Source organism: Octopus sinensis, linkage group LG4 (genome assembly GCF_006345805.1).
Source record: "Octopus sinensis linkage group LG4, ASM634580v1, whole genome shotgun sequence".
NCBI lineage: Eukaryota > Metazoa > Mollusca > Cephalopoda > Octopoda > Octopodidae > Octopus > Octopus sinensis.
Window position 1 is genome coordinate 102,026,568 of NC_043000.1, and position 22,500 is coordinate 102,049,067.

Below are 22,500 nucleotides of genomic sequence, written 5' to 3' on the forward strand. Positions count from 1 at the left end.
AGGCACCTAAAACAACAACTGAAAGCATGTACACACGTTACCAAGCCACATTCATTCATTCATGACGGATAGGGGTGTACTTGTACGTAATTTTCATTGTGGTCTCGTGGCTAGAAGATGGTAGGGGTTCACTCTCCTGCTTGCAATACATATCGGATTCAGATCGCATCGAATAACCAGCGGGAGGAGGCGTTCTCCTTGGGTTAAAAATAGCAGTAACGTCGGCTTCTACAAAACAGCCATGTTTAAGTGGCGATAAATGTTACTTCTCAGTATAGTTACTGCTTTCATCTCTTATCGAGATTTTCTTAACTAGTTAATTTGTTCATTGTATTCTTCCAAACCGAGAGATGATAATTTTCTAGAAAATAATAAATAGGTTTGAGAAGGGGCGTTGTTCAAGTAGCACCAAAGCTGAATGAAAGCAAATATAGTCGAATTTTCTATCCTTCTGTTATTGGGTATGTTCTCTGACGGGGCCTTTATTACCTCAAAACTGTCATAAAGTTAACCTAGAAACGTGTTCTTAAGTGCAATGAATTCAAACCTCATCTAACTCGCTAACTTAATAGTTCACTCTCTCACAGTACACACACACACACCCACACACACACACATACACACACACACGCACAAACACACAAACACACATTCTCGCTCTCTCTTTTCTCACCCATTCTCTCTATTCCTTACTCATATTTCCCCTCTCTCTCTCTCTCATATCTTAACTCTTACATTTTGCCCCACACACAAGTTTCCTAACGTTTTTCTCACTTACTTTTTCACCTTCATTCTCTCTCTCTCTCTCTCTCTCTTTCACTCGCTCCTACTTACTCCGTCACGCATTCTCCTGCTCCCCCCCTCAGACTTTCTCCCATTCACTCACCTCATTTTCTCCCACTCTCTCATCCACACTTTCTCTCACTCATTCACCCACATTTTCACTCTGTATTTCATTCTCGCACTCACATTCCCTCTCTCACACCTATGTGAAAAGGCAAGTATAAATATAGTTCCAACTAGTTTAATTATAAAAAACGATTCTAACAAATGTAAGCAAAACTAAACAAGTTGGAGATTATGATAGTGTAAATACTTTTTATCAGCTGAGTATTTTACATCTACAGCAAGAATACACATCTGAAAAGTTTTACTCTCCCCCATTCTGTCTTCCCTCCCCCACCTCTCTCTCTAGAACTGTTAGTTATTGTTGTTCTCCGTTTCATCACCAAACTACCAGGGTGAATTATTGTCGTATTTGATGCTCATCCGGCTTGAAGAGAAAGTTCTATCACGCTCAGTCTTTTTTCTTTTTCTAATTTTAGAATTATTTCCAGGACAAGCTAATACTGAAGCAGCTACATTAGTCACTCGTCCTACTACATACGTACATACATGCATACATGCATGCATACATACGTACATCTTTTATTGAAATTCGAATCACGAGAAAAGCATTCAATTTCAATAAATCATATACTTTAAAACATGTGTTGAGCACAATTCTCCAATTCGTTTGACACGATCCGTTTCTCTTTGTGGCTATGCGCTCGCTAGCGTGTATATGTATGTACGTGTGTGTGTGTATCTGTGTGTCTGTGTATTAGCCAATATTTCTTGAAATCAAGTACCCTGTGGTTTTGAAAGTAAGTGACATTGAATAATGAAATTCTAGATACACTGTCTGAAAATAAAAGAAATGATGAGATGGCTTCCATCTTGAATGTCTTTGATTATAGATACCCTGGAGCCTGGCACGGCTGTTCATCGAAACGACTTTCCAATGAAACGTAATTTCATCGAAAATACTTTTCACCGAAACAACACTTCGGTGAGACGCCATTTTATTGAAATGACTTTTCAATGAATGAGGTTATAAATTTCTTTTATTCTTTTACTTGCTTCAGTCATTTGACTACGACCATGCCGGAGCACTGCCTTAAAGGGATTTTAGTCGAACAAGTCGACCCTAGGATTTATTTTTTAACGCCTATTACTTATTCTATTGGTCTCTTTGGCCGAACCGCGAAGAGATACGGGGACGTAAACACACCAGCTCCGGCTGTCAAGCAGTGAAGGGGGCAAACACAAAGACATAGATATATACATACATACATACATACATACATACATACATACATACATACATACATACATACATACATATATACATACATACATACATACATATATATATATATATAAATATATATATATATACGACGGGTTTCTTTCAGTTTCCGTCTACCAGATCCATTCACAATCATGCCTGCATCTATATCTCTTTACTCTTTTACTTGTTTCAGTTATTTGACTGCGGCCATGCTGGAGCACCGCCTTTAATCGAGCAACTCGACCCGAGACTTATTCTTTTGTAAGCCCAGTAATTATTCTATCGGTCTCTTTTGCTGAACCGCTAAGTAACGGGGACATAAACACACCAGCATCGGTTGTCAAGCAATGCTAGGGGGACAAACACAGACACACAAACACACACACGCACACATATATATATACATATATACGACGGGCTTCTTTCAGTTTCCGTCTGCCAAATCCACTCACAAGGCTTTGGTCGGTCCGAGGCTATCGTAGAAGACACTTGCCCAAGGTGCCACGCAGTGGAACTGAACCTGGAACCATGTGGTTGGTAAACAAGCTACTTACCACATAGCCACTCCTGCTGTTTTACAATTGTTTTACAAAATTTCATTTTGTAAAACAATTTTCAATATAGAATTTTTATCATAACATAAATAGAATTTACATTCATAATCAAATTTAATAATCAAATTAAAAAAAAAAGAACATGAACAAAAAACTACAAGAATTTCTACTTGTATCATTTTCATAAGTTATGTGCTATAGATTACTGATAATTAATTATTTCACCTTTCGCAGATTGAGACCTAGAACCAATGGTTTTTAACCATTGCGACGTACACCACGGTTCATTGTTAACAATAACCCTTAGATAATGGCTTCAAATTTGGCACAATGCCAATAATTTAGAGGGAGGGGTATGTCGATATAATAAGTACAAGTGTTCAGTTGGTATTTATTTCATCGACCGCGAAAGGATGATCTTGGTTGAATTTAAATCCTGAAAATAAAGAGCCGGGAGAAATGCCACTTACTATTTTTTCCGAATCGCTAAAGACTCAGTCAGTTCACTGCTTTATCAAAGTTAAATAATGATCACAAATCACATAGCTGTCGACAAGGGAGTTTATTTTTAAAATATTTACAAAATTATTCTACAGAACGTCGTTTCGATGAAAAGTTATTTTGATAAAAACGGCATGGTACCAGGAAATATAATCTTACATATAAATACGTGGCAGTTATATATTACATTTCTTATTTTGAAATATATATATATATTGCGATTTTTTTAAATAATAAAATTGTAAATTGAAAATTCATTATCCCTAATAACGATGGGGGAGACGGATGTTAGCTCATTTCTGTAGATGTCAATCTTTTCTACTCTAGGGAAATTTGGGGGTAATGGGGGCGGGATAGTCGATTAGATCGAACCCAGTTCGCAACTGGTACTTAATTTATCAACCACGAAAGGATGAACGGCAGAGTCGACCTCGGCGGAATTTGAGCTCAGAACGTATAGACAGACGAAATACCGCTAAGAATTTCACCCTAATGTTTCTCTCAGCTCGCAGCCTTCCGTAGAAGCCAATCGCTAGCTCAATCAAACTGAGTCGATAGGCATTTCTAGGTTCGAAAAGAAACCTACTAACGGAGAGCTGCTGGCATCTTATCTACTTGCGATTTTCCTCCTGTCAGATGACAAAACCTAAGTCTGCTAATGGTGTTCCAGGTTGCCACTGGATAAAATATTGCGTTGTCAGATAAATTTGCTCGTTGTTTTCTACTTTGCACACCATCATCACATGTCTGAAAGGAGCTAAAAGTCTATTTAAATATCAAATATGATGAACAAAAGTCGTAGAGGAAGAATAGAGCTAGTAAAATACCAATAAACTCTACGATAAAAATGTTTTTTGTGTTAATTCAAATAACCTTGGAAAGCATTAAAATAAGTGGAGAAAACACAGAGTGAATTTATCTGTCAAGTAATTTTTACTGTAGATCACACCCAAGGCAGTAGACATATTTCTAGTAATATATGATAAAATGTAATTTAAAAAAAAAATGAAAATGTGAATACAAAATTAATTTTCACAAAGCGCCGAAGTGGTTGTATCCAATGTGATTGTTGTTAAAGACTAGAAAATAGTTTTTTTTTCTTTTGAAGGTGCTGATTTTCCAGTGACCAAAGTTCTTTACAGATTAGACGAAACCAAAGAGAGAGTCTTTCCGTAGCCTCTCGGTCTGTCAAAAATAGCAAACATATCCCCACTTATGTGTGTGCGCGTGTGTGACTCGGTGTGTACGTGTTTGTACGAATGAGATGTATGAGTAATTTAAAGAAAGATTAGATGTGAAATAACACGAAATGATCATTGGAATATATTTCGATATCGAAAGGAAATAAAGGACTATTAAAAACAATACAATATAAATTCTTGATGAACTGGAATCATATCCACTTCTATGAAACTAACACCTGATGACTGTTGGGATCAACTCGAAAGAAAAGAAAAGATATCTCAAGAATCCAGAATTCTGTAAAACTGACATCTCTGAGAGAAAGAGAGAGAGATGGGAGAGAGAGAGAACATGTTTTAATTAGTGGCAGTTACAATGTTAATTATGTACTTTATTCATTAATTAAAGAATACATTTATAATAATTTGGTTCACAAACAATCGAAAGAGTACGTGAGACATGTTATAGAGCACAAGTATTTGTTTTACATGGTGAGTACAATACATTCACATGATGCATGTGAAATTCTCAGTAGCTGCGCAGTTACTAGATATGTATGGTACATGCATACACATACACGTGCGGAGAGGGGTTCCTCAGTTTCCATCAATCAAATTTCATTCACATATCTCTGACCGACTCGAGTTTATAATAAAGTACACTTGCCCAAAGTTCAGACGCTGAGATCGAACGTTTAACCATGTGATTGCTAACTACATCTCATAACCATAACGCGTAATTTTATTTAACATTCTTTAGAGTTTACTATATCTATTGCATTACATTTTAAAGTATATTAGTTATAAAGTCGAGAAACATTTAAACTTTGATGACTTCATATTCTAAATAAGCGTTTCTAAAAACACTTTGCATGCATTATATTTACAGATATATATATATATATATATATATGCAACAAGCTAAACACAGAATAATTTTGTAGAGTATGAAATCTAAAATATGAATAGCTAAAAAAACTAGAAAAAGATAAACATTAATATATAATGTCTGAAATTATGTTACAAAGAGTCTCATTAAGCATTCTAATGGATGAAAGCAAAGTAAGATTCTGCTTTTGTAACATGCACTTAGTAGTTATGCAGTCTTAAGTGCTAGTATTATTGGTAAATACCGGTTACTATTTCAGTTGAAAATTCACAAGTGTAAACTTAAGATACATTAAAGTATGCAAAAAGTTAAGATCGAGAACGAAACGCATCCAGTCTTTACTATGCGTGCGAGCGTACATATATATATATATATTATATATATATATATATATATATATATATATGTGTGTGTGTGTGTGTGTGTGTGTGTGTGTGTGTGTGTATGTGCGTGTGCGTGTGAGTGTGTGTGTGTAGTATATTTATTAATTTTTACATGGTTCACTTCCAAGGTTCAGTTCACTAGCAATCATGAGACTTAGTTTAGTTTGATTTCCAGGCCCCATATAGAGTGTTTTTTGATCGGGGGTATTTTGGCGGGTGGAACAATGTGAATGAAAATTAGATGTGGTATAACTGAGTATGCTGACAAAAAAAAATAGAACTAATTGTGCAAGGGGTGGGTAGAGAAGTACAGGAGAAAAGTATGTTTGTGGTGTGTCAGTGAAGTGGAAAATAATGGTGGCGACATTTCTCCTGGTTTGATAAAGGCAGTTTGTTATTCTTTGGGTTCACTGGGGCATGTATGTATGGAAAGGCTTCAGATGTAAACCTTTATAGGGGTTCATGTGGAAGATGTTTCGTTTAGGTCATGTTTTGTGATGCTTGAAGTTTGTTTTAGGATTAATCTTCGTATATAGGACGGTGTGCTATTTTATATTTCATACGAGAATGGTTATAAATAATACCAGTCTGTTCGGTTTTTTAATAGAGTATAAGTCAGAAAGAGTTCAAAATTAGTGTTGGCATCAGAAACTTGCTTTTACGAAATTTTTAATAGTTTTATTCGAAAAGAGGTGGAATTAAAATACATCTTGTTGCTATAGCTTATTTATGGGAATGCCTTAATATATTTCTTACAGGTCTATATACGACGTGGTATCAAAAGGTTCTGGGACTAGTTTTGTAGCGAGCCAACATACCTATATGCTTCTAAACACACATACACACTCACATCCATACACACAGGCGCGCACACACACAAACACACGCATATATATATATATATATATATATATATATATATATATATATATATATATATATATATTATATATATATATATATATAAACAACTTATAAACAAGGGCAAAAGAAAAAATTCCAATGCCAAATATGCCGAAAATAGACTTAATCGTCAATAACCATATAATTCATCATTATAAGCACACGTCTCGAAGCAAGCCGACAGAATTTTTTTTTTTATTCTGTTATTTTCGAATCAGCACCGATTTTTGAGTTAATTCATAAGAATTTTCTCGTCGTCAGCGATAAATACGATAAGAAATATATGAAATACTTACATGCACCCATGGAAGAAGAAAACACTAAATCATGTCTACATTTAAGTACCCCAAATATATCCAAAATAGAAATTCTACTGCAAATGTCGAGAAACGTGTGATCAGACTGAAAATTATCATAGAGTGAGAGAGTCTGGAAGTGAATAGTATTAAATTTACATCTAATATAGGATATAATTTTCGAAATAATTTTATCAATAACCAGCATATTAAAAAATACCTTTAAAGGTTAAATTTATAAACAACTTATAAACAAGAGCAAAAGAAAAATATTCTAAAGCCAAATATGCCGAAAATAGGCTTAATCGCCAATAACCATATAATTCATCACTATAAGTACGCGTCTCGTTTATAAGTTGTTTATAAATTTAACTTTTAAAGGTATTTTTTAATATGCTAGCCATTGATAAATTTTTTTCGAAAATTTTATCCCATAATAGATGTGTGTGTATATATATATATATATATATATATATATATGAAGAGAGGATCAGAAGGTGAGACAGACGGACGGATGGATGGATGGATTTGCAACTACATACGTAAATACGCATCTAGGTATCTCGACGAATGATACTTAATATGAAGAAGAGAAGGGCAGAAGTATGCTTTGATCTGTTGAAAGCGTAGAATCTAACGAAGACCTATTTCTTCCGATTTTATGACAGGAAATTAGATGTAGGCCTATGTTTATGATTCGGAAAAGGAAGGTCAGATAACAGAATAGCATTTCACTACTTCTTCAAGGTCTAAGGAATTCAAGAGATAATGATTTGCATTGAAAGTCACGGTTAGTATTTTGTGGCGTCTTTTTTCTTGATTTTCTGGAACGTGGCTGTAATGGGAATAGTGAACGATGCATAGAAACGCTATAAAAGCTTAGCGAAATCATTGGAAGGAAGAGACTGAATGGGGAACTAAAAACGATCCACATTCGCCATGACCGTGCGTGATCACACATCTTTGCCAAAAATCCGGTAACCGGCAAAATGGGCTGGACTTAGTGCATTACGGCTTCCACCTATTCGGTTCAGTAAAGTCCTGTTTTCCGTGACGAAAATTTGATAACGCAGACGAGAAGGAAATGGTTATGGAAAAGCATGTCCGGAAAGTTCACCGTCACCAATTCACCGCAGGGAAAGTTCACCGTAAAGAATGTTCACTGCGAGGAAAGTTCACTGCAAGGAAAGTTTACGGAGAAATAAGTTCATAGTAAAAGAATAAAAGAAACCTTATTTTCGAACTCTAAGAAAAGTTCATACATAGATACATAGACACAGCAAATATTGGATGTCAATATCACTTTTCATTACCACACTAGGATAAAATTAACTCACAAATGGCTGAGTACTCCACAGACATGCATAACATTAACGTAGTTCCCGAGGAAATTCAGCCTCACACAGAATATGTCAAGGTTGGCCCCTTTGAATTTCATCGTGACATATATATTTGAAAGTATTTGTGTGTGTGTATAATTTAGGTTAGTTAAAGCATATTTGCAATAATAAGTGTCGCGTGGTGGAAATAAACGCAATTACCAAACTTTCATTCATAAATCCATTTATTATTTCGTTCTCGATGTTGGTGCGTTTGCGTCCCTGTAATTTAGCTGTTCAGCAGAAGAGTCTGATAGAATAACCACCAGGCTTACAGGGAATAAGTCCAAGGGTCAATTTCTTAGACTAAATGGTGGTGCTCCAGTATGGCCACCATCAAATGACTGAAACAAATAAAAGAATAAAAGAATACCAAGAAAGCGTTCTGTACTACTAAACCAAGAAGGTTCTTTCAATATGTACGATGTATTTTAAGGTTAAATAGTAATTCCGTTTATGTTTGTGTGACAGAGATATTTTAGTTGGATTATATAGTCATTGGTGTAATATTACTTTCTATATTCTGTAACTGTCACAATATACTTTTCTAGGCCTGAAATTTTTGGTGGGAGGTGGCCAGTTGATTAGATCGACCCCAGTACACAACTGGTACTTAATTTATCGACCCCGAAAGGACGAAAAGCAAAGTCGACCTCGGCAGAATTTCAACTCAGAACGTAAAGACGTAGCACCAGTACACTGTTTATAGATGCTTACATTTTTCATGTTTTCCGTGAAATTTTCACAGGTCCAGCTAGCAGGTATTACTATATATATATAAATATAAATAAACATATTTTCAATCCGTGCTAATGGAGCAAATAACTGTAGTTCTTAGAGCAATTTAGCGTCTATTTCTAGTATGTTGCGCTATTCATTAGTGCCTTTATTCTAATTGCATATACGTACATATATATATACGTATGAAACTCCGAACTTTGATAGATCGAAGTTTCATAAGTTACATACACAGTCATCGGTGGAAAGGAGGGGGAAAGTATTCTAATCATGTCTGTTTAATTTATGTGTTATATATTTGTTTGGTAAAAGAGACGAAACGCAACAGAACAAAGGGAACGACCAAATGAATATGCAATATTTTTATGCTCTCAGATCGCGGGGAACAAGTTTAAATGAATTAACATTATAAAGTGCTCTACTTCGTTAATTACGATAGGGTTAAATATTGAATTAAATCTTGCTAAATATACAATACTGTATTTCATTGTTAAATGAATATTAATGTCCCTATAGGGGTCAATATACTGAGAGAGAGAGAGAGAGAGAGAGAGAGAGAGAATTAAAATAAATGTAGATAAAATATAAATATACTAGAAACAACATAGCCTGTATGTACATAGATTAAAATAAATATTCGTAAGAAACTCCAAATTTAGAGATTTCAAACTCTCATGAGTTACATACACAATCCTCAATGGCAAACTCCAGTATATTTAGATGTTTAATTTATTTAACCTTTCTCAAGACAGCAAACACAATCATGCCATTAACACACACACACATAAAAACACATACGTACACACACACACACACACACACACACACACACTCACACTGATTCGACAATAGTTTTTAAATATGAGTATGTGACATTTATGCGTTTCTCATATTTCAAATGAGCTGAGTGAATGTGATCAATAGAAATAACTGGAGTTTGTGAAATAAAATCGGTCTCTTTGAGCAATGCATCTCGGTGTGTCTCCCACCATGTGTGGTCACACATCGTATAGGAAATAGCAGCCAAATCATCAGAAAGAGATGACATCGGATAAGGTAAATACGGTAGGGGTCCACATCAATATAGTTAGTTGTAACGGTTAAATTAGTTGAAATTATTCAAGCAATTAATAGACAACATATATACTTACTCTTAGAGTGCTTAATTCCTAAATTAAGCAGATAAAAATGCAAGCAGGATCGTTCTAAATTATAAGCCAAATGAAAGATTTTTGAAAATGGATATCGATCTTGTTTTAGAGATATGTTTCTGTTTTATTAGACCTCCTCAACAAAACATACCCTTTACAAGATTATATGGGCTGATGCTATATATTGAAAGAAATAAAAAGTATGGTGGTGATGCTGATTATGAATATCATCAATATGACTGAATGGAAAATACTTTAGAATGGTGTTCTATATAAATACATATACGATAGAGTTGCACATATATAATATAGAGAATTTAGAAGATGTAAAAAAGCTGTTATTTCTACAGTCAATTATACGACAGATCACATTTTAAATTATAACATTCAAATTCAAAGAAACAGACAAAAAATTTAAAAAGGAAAAGAAAGTAATAAAGGGAGTAAAGAAAAGGTGGAGTGGGAGGGGATGATGGGTGGTACACCTCAGAACAAATGGTGTGCTAAGCGGCGCCCCGCAATAATGACAGCGATGACGGTGCCACGAAGTATGGACAGTGACAAGTGCTGCAACAACCACTCTACCTCGAGGGACTCATTTCTCAGATAATCCGCCGTTATCCCGATTTTGCAGAAGAAATCGGTAGTACGGAATCCGAGAGTAATTTTGAAAATATTCGATTGACTGAGATTATCTATGCAAGCATAGATGCTAAATCTACTAATTTCATGTATAATCTCAGTTAATCGAGTCTCTTCACTTCACTGTATTGCATACACAAGTCCCTAACGCACTTGTATTTAGTGTGCAAAGCCTTCAGCTAGGGTATTTTTCTTCGGCTGTTTGGGGTTAATCTAGTCCAGATAAGAGGGGTTATAACTGTTTATAGCAAGAATACCTTTTATTAGAAGTCTAGAATATTCTTGTTAGAATTCCTGTAATTAGACCTGACCTAGGGTTATATAACATCTTCACTAATTACTTTAACTTTTACTTGTTTCAGTCATTAGACTGTGGCCATGCTGGGGCACCGCCTTGAAGAGCTTTAGTCGATCGAATCGACCCCGGTGCATTTTTGCACTTAAAGCCTGGTACTTATTTTATCGGTCTCTTTTGTCGAACCAATAAGTTATGGGGTGGTAAACACACCAATACCGGTTGTCAGTCGGTGATGAGGGACAAATATAGACACTATGGCGCATGTGCGTTCATATATATATATATATATATATATATATATATATATATATATATATATATAAGCGCAGTCGTGGGTGTGTGTTAAGAAACATGCTTCCCAACCACATGGTTCCGGGTTCAGTCCTACTTCGTGGCACCCTAGGCAAGTACCTTCTACTATAGCCCACCAAAGCCTTGTGAGTGGATTTGGTAGATGTGTGTGCATATATATATATATATATATATATATATATATATATATATATATATATGTATGTATGTATGTGTATGTATATATATGAATATATATGTATTATATGTATATATATATATGTATATATATTTATATATATGTATATATATGTATATATATATATGATTGTGTGTCTGTGTGTGTGTATCTATGTGCGTGTTTTTTGTCTGTATTTGTCCTTCCATCACTGCATGACAACCGGTGGTGGTGTATGTATGTTCACGTAATCTAGCAGTTCAGCAAAAGAGAACGATAGGATAAGTACTAGGCTTTAAAAAAATCAATCTTGGTGTCAATGTGTTCTACTAAAACCCTTCAAGGCAGTGCTCCAGCATAGCCGCTGTCAAATGACTGAAAAAAGTAAAAGAATAAAAGAATATATATGAATATAACACGACGGGCTTCTTTTCAGTTTCCGCTTACCAATTCTACTCTCAAGCTTTGGTCGACTCGAGGTATAGTAGAAGACAATACAGTTACGTAAAGCAGTAACTTCGTGCGTAGTATCGAAACTTTGCGCGTCGTCTTAAAAATGAATTTTGTATCATAACATCCGATCGATCTAAGCGTTGTGAGTAAACCTGGGTAGACATAAACTGTGTGACAGTTCTTCTATTGAGCAGGATATGTAACCTAAAGTCTCAGGCTGATTCTGCTAAAGAACTTCGTTAAGAAATATAAGTGTATATGAAGAACTTCTCGGCTATTTCGGCACTTTCCAGACAACGTTTAAGAGATAAATAGATAAGTACCCTGCAGTTGCAGGGTACTTTGGGCGCATTAGTTGAACTACCAAGGGGATATAAGTGTTTGTAGGATATTCGCTCTCTACATTAAAACTACAATTAATTGGTAATTCCGTTACTCTGGACAACCGAATTGCATCTTCGTGAAACCCGACGGAAAATCCATGTTATGAGAGAAAGTGGAGAGTGCATTTGTTTTTTGTGCAAATACTCGTTTCATTTCCTTTTTCCTGTACATGACAACACTGACAAATTGGTATTAATTCAATATTGATTTTTCTCTCGCTGATAAGATACGTATAAAAAACTTAAATTAATATACGTACTTGAAACATCCTTAGTTTAGAATATCAGGGCGCATTAGTTGAACTACCAAGGGGACATAAGTGTTTGTAGGAAATTCGCTCTCTACATTAAAACAACAATTAATTGGTAATTCCGTTACTCTGGACAACCGAATTGCATCTTCGTGAAACCCGACGGAAAATCCATGTTATGAGAGAAAGTGGAGAGTGCATTTGTTTTTTGTGCAAATACTCGTTTCATTTCCTTTTTCCTGTACATGACAACACTGACAAATTGGTATTAATTCAATATTGATTTTTCTCTCGCTGATAAGATACGTATAAAAGACTTAAATTAATATACGTACTTGAAACATCCTTAGTTTAGAATATCAGTGTACATGCAAGTATGCAAATGTAGAACAAGACTAGCTGTAATATTTTGTTTCAAAGAAACTTTCTAAGATACTTTTGTGTTGCAAACGTATGGCTTCAGTCAGAACGCCGGTGGATAGTTAGACATAATATTGCAACCTCGTTTGATCTCAGTGGTGAATACTGCGTACATACTGAGCTAAAATGAAAATTGCTCTATCTGATTTAAAAATCGTTAACAAAACATTGGTTGATTGGTGCGAAAGGTGGCCAGGCTAGAATTACATTTATATACTTGTTTTCTATCTTACGGTTCTTAGATGGCTATTAAATAGATGGCAGTAACAATAATATATTTCCAACTTTATTAGTGATTCATGTATAAATATGTGGTTAAGAAATTCGCTCTGCAATCACGTGGTTACGAGATTGTGTGGCACCTTACGCAAGTGTCTTATACCTGATCCTCGAGTTCACCTAATCTTCATGAAGAAAATTTTGTAGATGAAAACTTGAGTTGAGACTAATCTGGTAGACCGTGTTTGCTAATGAGTCATATATTTATTCCCTCTATTTGATATCACCTCCTAACCCGTATGTGATTTTAGCGGAATCCACTGTGTTCCAAGTCTTAGCTTCAATCATTTTTCTGATAATAATGTTTTCCCATCAATCTGGATAAGTCATTGAAAAGAGTGGAATGAACTGATTTCAGTCAGGGATCACAGTAAGACACTTATTGAAGCCAATAATACCCAACATATTTAGATATATTTCATGCCATCCCTATTAAAGCTGTGTGGTGTGAACCAACAAGTAGAAATCTACATTGTCTCTCAAGCTAAAAATAATAGTCAAATCATCTGATAATTGTCTATGCAAAGGACATATTTATATATGTAATGGTTAAAAGTACCAACAGAGAAAGCATTTACAAGGTTGTACGATCTGCTACAAGCTGCAGCCAAACATCACCGGAAATCACACCCTGCTTGCTTTAAAGATACATTATATAATGTAATTGAAGATTTAACGATGGAGGAAAAGGTCGGACAGCCACGATTGAATTCTTTTTCATTATAATTCTGCATATCTGAATTGTGTTGTGGGTAAAATAAACAACAATGCTAGAATAAACACCACGCGTGATGACAAATAAAAATGCTTATAATAATATTTAAATGGTCAAAGATATCAGCCAAAATAAACTTATAGCCACATAGCAACTTACTACATCAGTATGGTTGATTTATTTGCTAGGCATTGCTGCCATGTTTCCTTAATCTGCATCAAAAGATACATTGTATAATGTAGTCTAAAATGTATTATGTCCATTATGTCTGATAATAAGACCGGAGAGTCATGGCCGGAATATCTTTTATCTTGGGTCGACTCGATCGATGCATTTGATGGATTTAAGAACAAGAAAAATCAACTGTTTGATTCAGGAATATGAGAACACCTCCTCACTGCACCCCATGCAAAAGACCATCGTATAAAAGTGTGTACAGCATGTTTCTCAACCTAGGGGAGACGTGGTATATCTGGATTAATGGGTCTGTGGATCACGGCGTATCTGTTGTTTGGCTGACTACCTGTGTACCTGCTTGTTTGACCAACTACCTACATGCCAAGCTGCTTGACTCCGTATCTATACATCTTGTTATTCAACTCGCTACCAACGTGTTTAACTCCATTCGATCAAAGCTCACTGGAGTTACACAACAAAATCAAAGAGGCACTATCTTCAGACACACACACACACAAATGCACACACTGTCTTCCTTACTCTCAGACGAAGGCCAAAAGGAAGAAATGTTAAATTCTTCACTCCTCACGGCATCTGAACTTGCAGATTTTTTTTTCAACGCTCCTACAGACTAACTGTTGTCAGCCATAAAGGCCATTCCCATTTTCCTCAGGTACCTCCAACAACAATAACAACAGCAGTTTGATTAAGTTTAAGAGTAAATTCATGAAACAATTCCGCCATATTATTGTGCATAAGAATCTCGAAAGGTGAGCCAGACATCTAATAAAACTATAGCTAAAGTTTATTAGTATGCAGTTGCGAACATTGTGATATGAAATTACAAGTTGTATAATGAATTAATAGGAAATATTATTGGTGAATACAAATTACTATTTAAATATATATTTGAAAGTTGAATTTAATAAATATTAATTGATATAAATTAACAGTTTAACATTAATTCATGTATACATTAATAAATATTTATTACTGATGTCTAACATAGATACAATGCTACAAGTTTTGGGAAAGAAGGAATAATCAATGTTATCGACTCCAGTTACTGATGGGTATTTTGTTTTATCGATCCTAAAAGTATGAAAAGCAATGTCGTATTTGGCGGTTGGGTTTGCATTCAGACCATAAAAGGATACCACTGAATACCGCGATATATCTTTTGTTCGATGACACTGTATAGCGTTTTTTCTTCTTTTATTTCTGGTTAGTAAGTGTTATTTCATATTTGCTTCTATCTAGAAATCAAAGGAAATGACTATCATTCCATTCACACTTTGCTTTTGTGACCTTTGAAACTGACCAATTTTCTATGATGTTTCAGACAGATTCGGCGCTGATTTGCAGACGCATAAATATCATTGTAGCAAATATTCTGCTCAATACCACAGATTTATTTGTCACTTGCTTGACTATAACCACGTCTGCATGTTCCTTTGTGACAGGTAATATATTTGCATCTCTGATCATGAGCAGGAGTAGTGGGTGAGGGAGCATCATAGCTATGTGTTGAGAGGGATTCGTCGGGGTTTGAATAAATGTAACAAAAGAAAAGTTGATGGAAATATTAGCCATTTTTCATACTTTCTAAAATATAACAGTTGCTACCCATGGGCAAAAATCTAAGAAATAAGAAATAAAAGTTGCTACCCAAGGACAAAACTCGTATTATACAGTGTGGGTCATTGCAGTGAGATTTCCCAATAATGCTCTGATGATCATCAGAGTCATAACCCTGTTACTCATTTGGGGGACAACACTGAAAAACTAGACATCGCATCATGATTTCGTAGAAAGATATTTTGGTATACTTTCACATAGCATTTTACTACAGGCAGACTGAATTAGCTGAAAAGTTTACAAGATAAAAGATGACAACGTAGGTATGAAATCATTCTCAGACTGGATGAGATCTAACTGAATACTGCAACAGAGTTGACTAGGCTAAAAGTACCCAGAGACAAGATGGTGTTGTTAAATACAAACCGATTAAATCGAGTGACTAAGAACAGAAACATCCCATAATCCAAAGGACTTCTACGCAGTTCCAGTCTATAAACGTTATCTCTCTGAGTTTTGGTCGAACCGTTCTCGTGGTTGAACAGAACTAAAAAATGCTGCAAAGGGAGCTTGAATACTCAATCACGTAGTTGCGAAGCGAACCTCTCAGCCACTCGTTCATGTTTATTCATAAATCAATAACCATAAAGCAAAGCTATGATGTTAGTTTGTTGAATATATGAATATAAAGCCGTTTTGCTTTATCTAGGGCTTCGTACGGTGCCTCAAAGGCTGTGAAAGTAACAAATCCTCGACCACAAAATATGAATACAAAATAGAGTAGAACAAATGAAGAACAAGAAATCAAGTAAGGTTGAGATAAATAAACTATGTAACGTACAAGATTACATTCGCGAGACAGACAATCATAAAATATCACTTTGCGTGTGTGTGTGTGTGTGTGTGTGTGTGTGTGTGTGTGTGTGTGTGTGCATGCGCGCGCGTAAGTGTGTGTACGAGTGTATATGTATGCAGCAGAAGTGTTTTCTATTTATTAATTAAGCACAGGCACTACTAATTATATTGTTATTTATGTCTTTTGCTTAAGAATATATTCATATACATACATACATATATATATATATATATTATATATATATATATATATATATATATATATATATATATTTATATATGTGTGTGTATGTGCGTGTGTGTGTGTGTGTGTGTATTAATGTATGTACGTATGTATATGAAGCACAAACACATACACATATACATGCACACATACACTCAATATATATACAAATACATACATATACGCATACGCACAACACACATAAACACAAATACTAACTCATGAATAATTTATTGCTCCCAAGAAGTTATTGTCTTATCTTTTGTGAACGTATTTTAATAACTCTAATACGAAAATATTCAATGGTGGTGCGTAGAGGTTACTAGGCGTTTTATGGTTCATTTGGTTGTAAAAGTGTCTATTCTGAAATTGTTTCCATAGTATGTTCGGCAGTGTATGGTTGGTTGCACACATGTGTTTGTGCGTATATATATATACATGCATACATATAGATATACATACATACGTACATACGTACATAAATACATAAATACATAAATACATAAATACATACATACATGTGTGTGTGGGTATATATATATATATATATATATATATATATATATATATATATATACACACGCACACATACATATACATGCATACATACATATACATCCATAAGTATGTATTTATGTTTGAATATGTATATGTATTTTTATATGTATATATTTCTTGTATTTGTTCTATCATTTATTGGCCGCTCACTTCCTTCTTTTCTTTTTTTCGGAAGCAGTAACATAGTTATTTCCTTTCTTTTTCTCCTTCTTCAAAATAGAGATAATTAATTTATGTTCATTGTAAAACATCGTTGGAAAGCAAAATTAAAATTCAGTTAAAAATTAGACATTCTGTATTTTATCTGCAAGGAGATTGCTAGACACGTTTCGGTTAGTATGTCTCATCGGTGCATCTAATGGACTACTTGTCAATCAATCATTTCATCCCACGCATGTTTATGCACCAGGAGGCACTTCTCCACTCTCCTCTATCGGTTGCATGTTCAGCTATTTTTTCTCAGTGTCGGTTAACGGCCTTCAGATTCCCATCTTCGCCTTCTGTTTGTTGGTGCCCAGCTCAATATAATTTTTTAGCTAACCGATTATCTGGCTACCGCAGAACATGACTAACCTGTCGCATTTTAGTCCCGTTACCATGTCTTGGAGTGTTGGTAACGTTGCTCTTCTTAAGGCGTCCTCATTTTTCCTTTTTACATAATCGTAGTATAGAACTGTCAGGATTTTCCGCAAACATTTTTGATTAAATGTACCCAAAGTTTACGTGATTCTTCCCAGTTATTTCTCACAAGAATAATACATATCTTCATTTTGGTGAAGCTAATGTAAGTATATTTATCCATGTAACAGAAACACTTCTACCCCTTTCCTTCAACTATCTTATCCTCCTTAAGTCGCTCATGCTTAATCATGCCTTACATATAACTACTTTTATGCAGTATCGAAATATAAAGTGTATGGGAGCGAGAGAGAGAGAGAGAGAGAGGATATGATAGAGAATTGTCTTTTAGCAGCAGAAACAATTATCTGATCTACCAGACAATATTTTTTCTTCCACGTAAGGTGACATCTATATGTTGGCTGGTCACTATCGTTGCGTCACACTTTTAAAAAAAAGTATGTTACTCAACCGCTACATCTCATACTACATCTACATATTGTATTTCGGTGGATACAGATGATATACAGTGCATCTTCAGGTGGTTTTCCTTCTATACTGCTGTTGTTCTGCGGGTTATTGGCTTCTTTGAGTGTTTCTCTCTCTGCTCTGTTGGTTTAGTGGCGAGCAATCGGTATCCTTAGTAGTACTCTGACCGAGCTTAGGGTGAGCAAATTGGCAGTTTGTCTTCATCTCTCCAAGCTAGTAGTCATATTTTGCGTAGACCCACAGATAGTTTAGATTTGTTGTTTTTCTTTTTAGTCTTGCGCTTGTATTACATACTTTGTTTTTGTCTTGGTCTCTATCTTACTTATTAGTATTTCTTCCAGACCTTTCTAGAGTTGTGTCCTTTGTAGCAGAGGTAACTTCACTTGGCCAGTTCTGTTTTCTTTATCTTGCTTTGAGATAAAGTTTTAGGGTCGGCTTGGGTCATGTCTGCTTTCTTGGTATCATCCTCAGGCACAGCGTTAGTTTCTCAGTTGTGGTCGTTTATAGATGCCGGGGCACCTTAGTTGCTGGTTTTCTTAGTCTGTGCTTACCTCATCTTCGTACTGCATCAAATTATCCAACATACGTACATGTAGCTTCACAAGGATATACGAACAGACGAATTTGTTTATTTTTCTTTTTGTTAGTGCTGTTAAACCATAAAAGCAGCAACTCTCTAATGCCTCTGCAATCAGATACTTGGGTGCAGTAAATTCAACCAATTTCCATACTGATAAAAAAAATCGGACTACGGCAGTTTTCCAATTTCGTTTTAGACTTATTTTGTTTTTCAAGATTTTTCCTTTAATAAAATTAGCTTTGTTGGCATTCATTGTATGAAGGATTTTTTTCCCCTTTTACTGAGAAAGCATGGCGACTTAGGATGAAGGTTGATTTGTTGTTAAGATAAGAAAATAGAAGGTCTAACTAGATTTGACTACTTGTACATGGCTCCCGAAGAGATTTACGATGAAAGCTGAAGAGTGTTTTGTTGTTCAGATAATAGATTTGTCTAATTAGATTTATGCTGTTTATGTATATAGACATACACATACACACACACACACATATATATATATATATATATATGTATATATGTATATAAATATATATGTATATATGTATATATATATATACATATATATATGTATATATGTATATATATATGTGTGTGTGTATATACATATATGTGTATATATATATATGTATATACATATATATGTGTGTATATATATATGTATATATATGTATAGCTATATATAAATATATATATATATGTACGTATGTATGTATGTATGTATGTATGTATGTATGTATGTATGTATGTATTTATGTATGTATAATTTCATGGGAACTGAATTACGAGGAAAACTTGAAGAATAATTTTCCTCTATGAAATAGTAAAACGAAATGGAATAATTTTTTTCTTATTTTGCCGCAAAGCCCACAACTCAGTGGAAGAGGATGACCGACGATGTCGAACCTAGTGCTCAACTGGTAATTACTTTATCAACCCCAAAAGGATGAAATGTAGAGCTGATCTTAAAATTAAATGAAATGAAACAAAATGAAATTGTATGTCTATTATGAAAACTTAAAATATTTAAAAATACCTTTAATACTATAAATAAAACATATAATTACTGTGTAACCCTGTGGATTTGCGAATATCGAGGTAAAGTGTTCAGAAAGTATAATACTTCATGTGAGTTGGTGTATTTTCTTCAACATGAATTGCAAATTTGTAGACTTGTACTGTTTTTTTTTCTTTTGTGACTTTTGATGATTCAAGTTACATTAAACCCAATTAAAACACGTTTTCAGGATAGCAAACAAAAGAGAGAAAAAAAAGAAAAACGCGTGCTACGATACAGGAACTGTACATACATGCATATTTACCTACATGCAGACACACACACATACACACACATATGTATATATATTACTTCACGTTTGCTTTGTTTTACTTGTGTCAGTCATTAGATTGCGGCCATACTGGGGCACTGCTTTAACGAGTTTTATTCTGATATTTATTCTATCGGTCTCTTTGCCATACTGGTAAGTTACGTGGACATAAACGCACCAACACCGGTTGCCAGGTGGCTAAGGACAAGCACAAACACAAAGACACCTGCGCCCGCACGCACATACATACACACACACGCACGCACATACATATATAACGGGCTTCTTTTAGTTTCCGTCTGCCAAACCCATTCTTTGGTCGGCTCTAGGATATAGTAGGAGATATTCGCCCAAGGTTCCACATAGAGTGATTGAACCCGGAACTATGTGCATGAGAAGCACGCTTCTACCACACAGCTACGTTTGTTCGTATGTTTATTTATATATATATATATATATATATTATTATTATTATTATTATTATTATTATTATTATTATATTATTATTATTATTATTATTATCATTATCATTATTGTTATTATTATTATCATTATTATTATCATTATTGTTATTATTATCATTAGCATCTTCTGTCAATTGCTTCCATTTCTTGCGAGTGTCTTCTTGATACGTAGGGCAAAAACACGTATTGTATGCATTGGCAGGCCATTAAAATACACACACAAGATTGTTCATTTACAAATTCATGTGATAGAGAGAAAGGGGAAGAAAGACGGAGAAAAAAATGGAAAATAAAAAAAAATGAAAGAGAAAACAAATGAAATAAAGGCGGTAGGACAGAAAATTGACAGAGACAATGTTCTCAATACGTTTGACGTACCACTAAAGACAACCTTCTACGCTTCCTGCATGGACAGTGAGCCAGGGACCATTCTTAAATAATTTTCAGTTCCTTTTTTGATCATTCCAAGTACTCCTATAATCATTGGTATTGTAACCGCATTTAGACGTCACATCTTTTCGATTTCGATTAGCAAATCTCTATATTTTCTGGGCTTATCAAATTCTTTTGCCGAGAAATTATCATGTCAGGATATGCTCATGTCAATCAATAAACAGACTTTATTGATTTGGTCTTTCACAACAATATCTGGTTTATTTGCTTTGATGGTCCGGTGTGTACATACTGGGAAGTCCCAAAGAATCGTGACATTTCCTCCATCAGTTACAGCCTCAGGGTGGTGCTTTATATGATGACATGATATTGCAACGATTATGAAACATACAACACGAAGATTACGTGAAAATGAAGCAAACATTTGGTATTAGTTTGACGCTCAGGAAATGGGGAAAAAGGAAAAAAAGAATTCTTTGATGTTTTGATTATTCGCTCGCCTGAAAGAGTGGATAAAGATGAAGAGAAAAGATTGACGAAAGAAAGTTGGGGAAACGCATCTTATATCTCTCCATCACGGCAGGGTGAATGACCAGAAGTAATTTGAGACGACAGGGTAAATGGTGGACGAAAGATTTCAGATTTGGCACGTTGGTAAAGTAGAGTACAGAAGGTATAGAAGAATAGGAAAGCTCGTGAATTCCTCATAGATTGGCATTATAAAAATCAAAACAGTGTACGGTTAGACACTAGAATCTAATTATTGAGAAGGTAAGAATCCGTGATTAGAGTTCCAAGACAGAATCAAGGAAGCGATCCACTGGTGAAATCATCCTTGAGAGGTTGGGATTCACCAAGAGAGGATGTGAATTCAGATCAAGAATCAAACTATATATATATTCTCTCTTTTTACTCTATTACTTGTTTCAGTCATTTGACTGCGGCCATGCTGGAGCACCGCCTTTAATCGAGAAAATCGACCCCAGGACTTATTTTTTGTAAGCCCAGTACTTATTCTATCGGTCTGTTTTGCCGAACCGCTAAGTGACGGGGACGTAAACACACCAGCATCGGTTGTCAAGCAATGCTAGGGGGACAAACACAGACACACAAACACACACACACATATATATATATATATATATACATATATACGACAGGCTTCTTTCAGTTTCCGTCTACTAAATCCACTCACAAGGCACTGGTCGGCCTTGGGCTATAGCAGAAGACACTTGCCCAAGT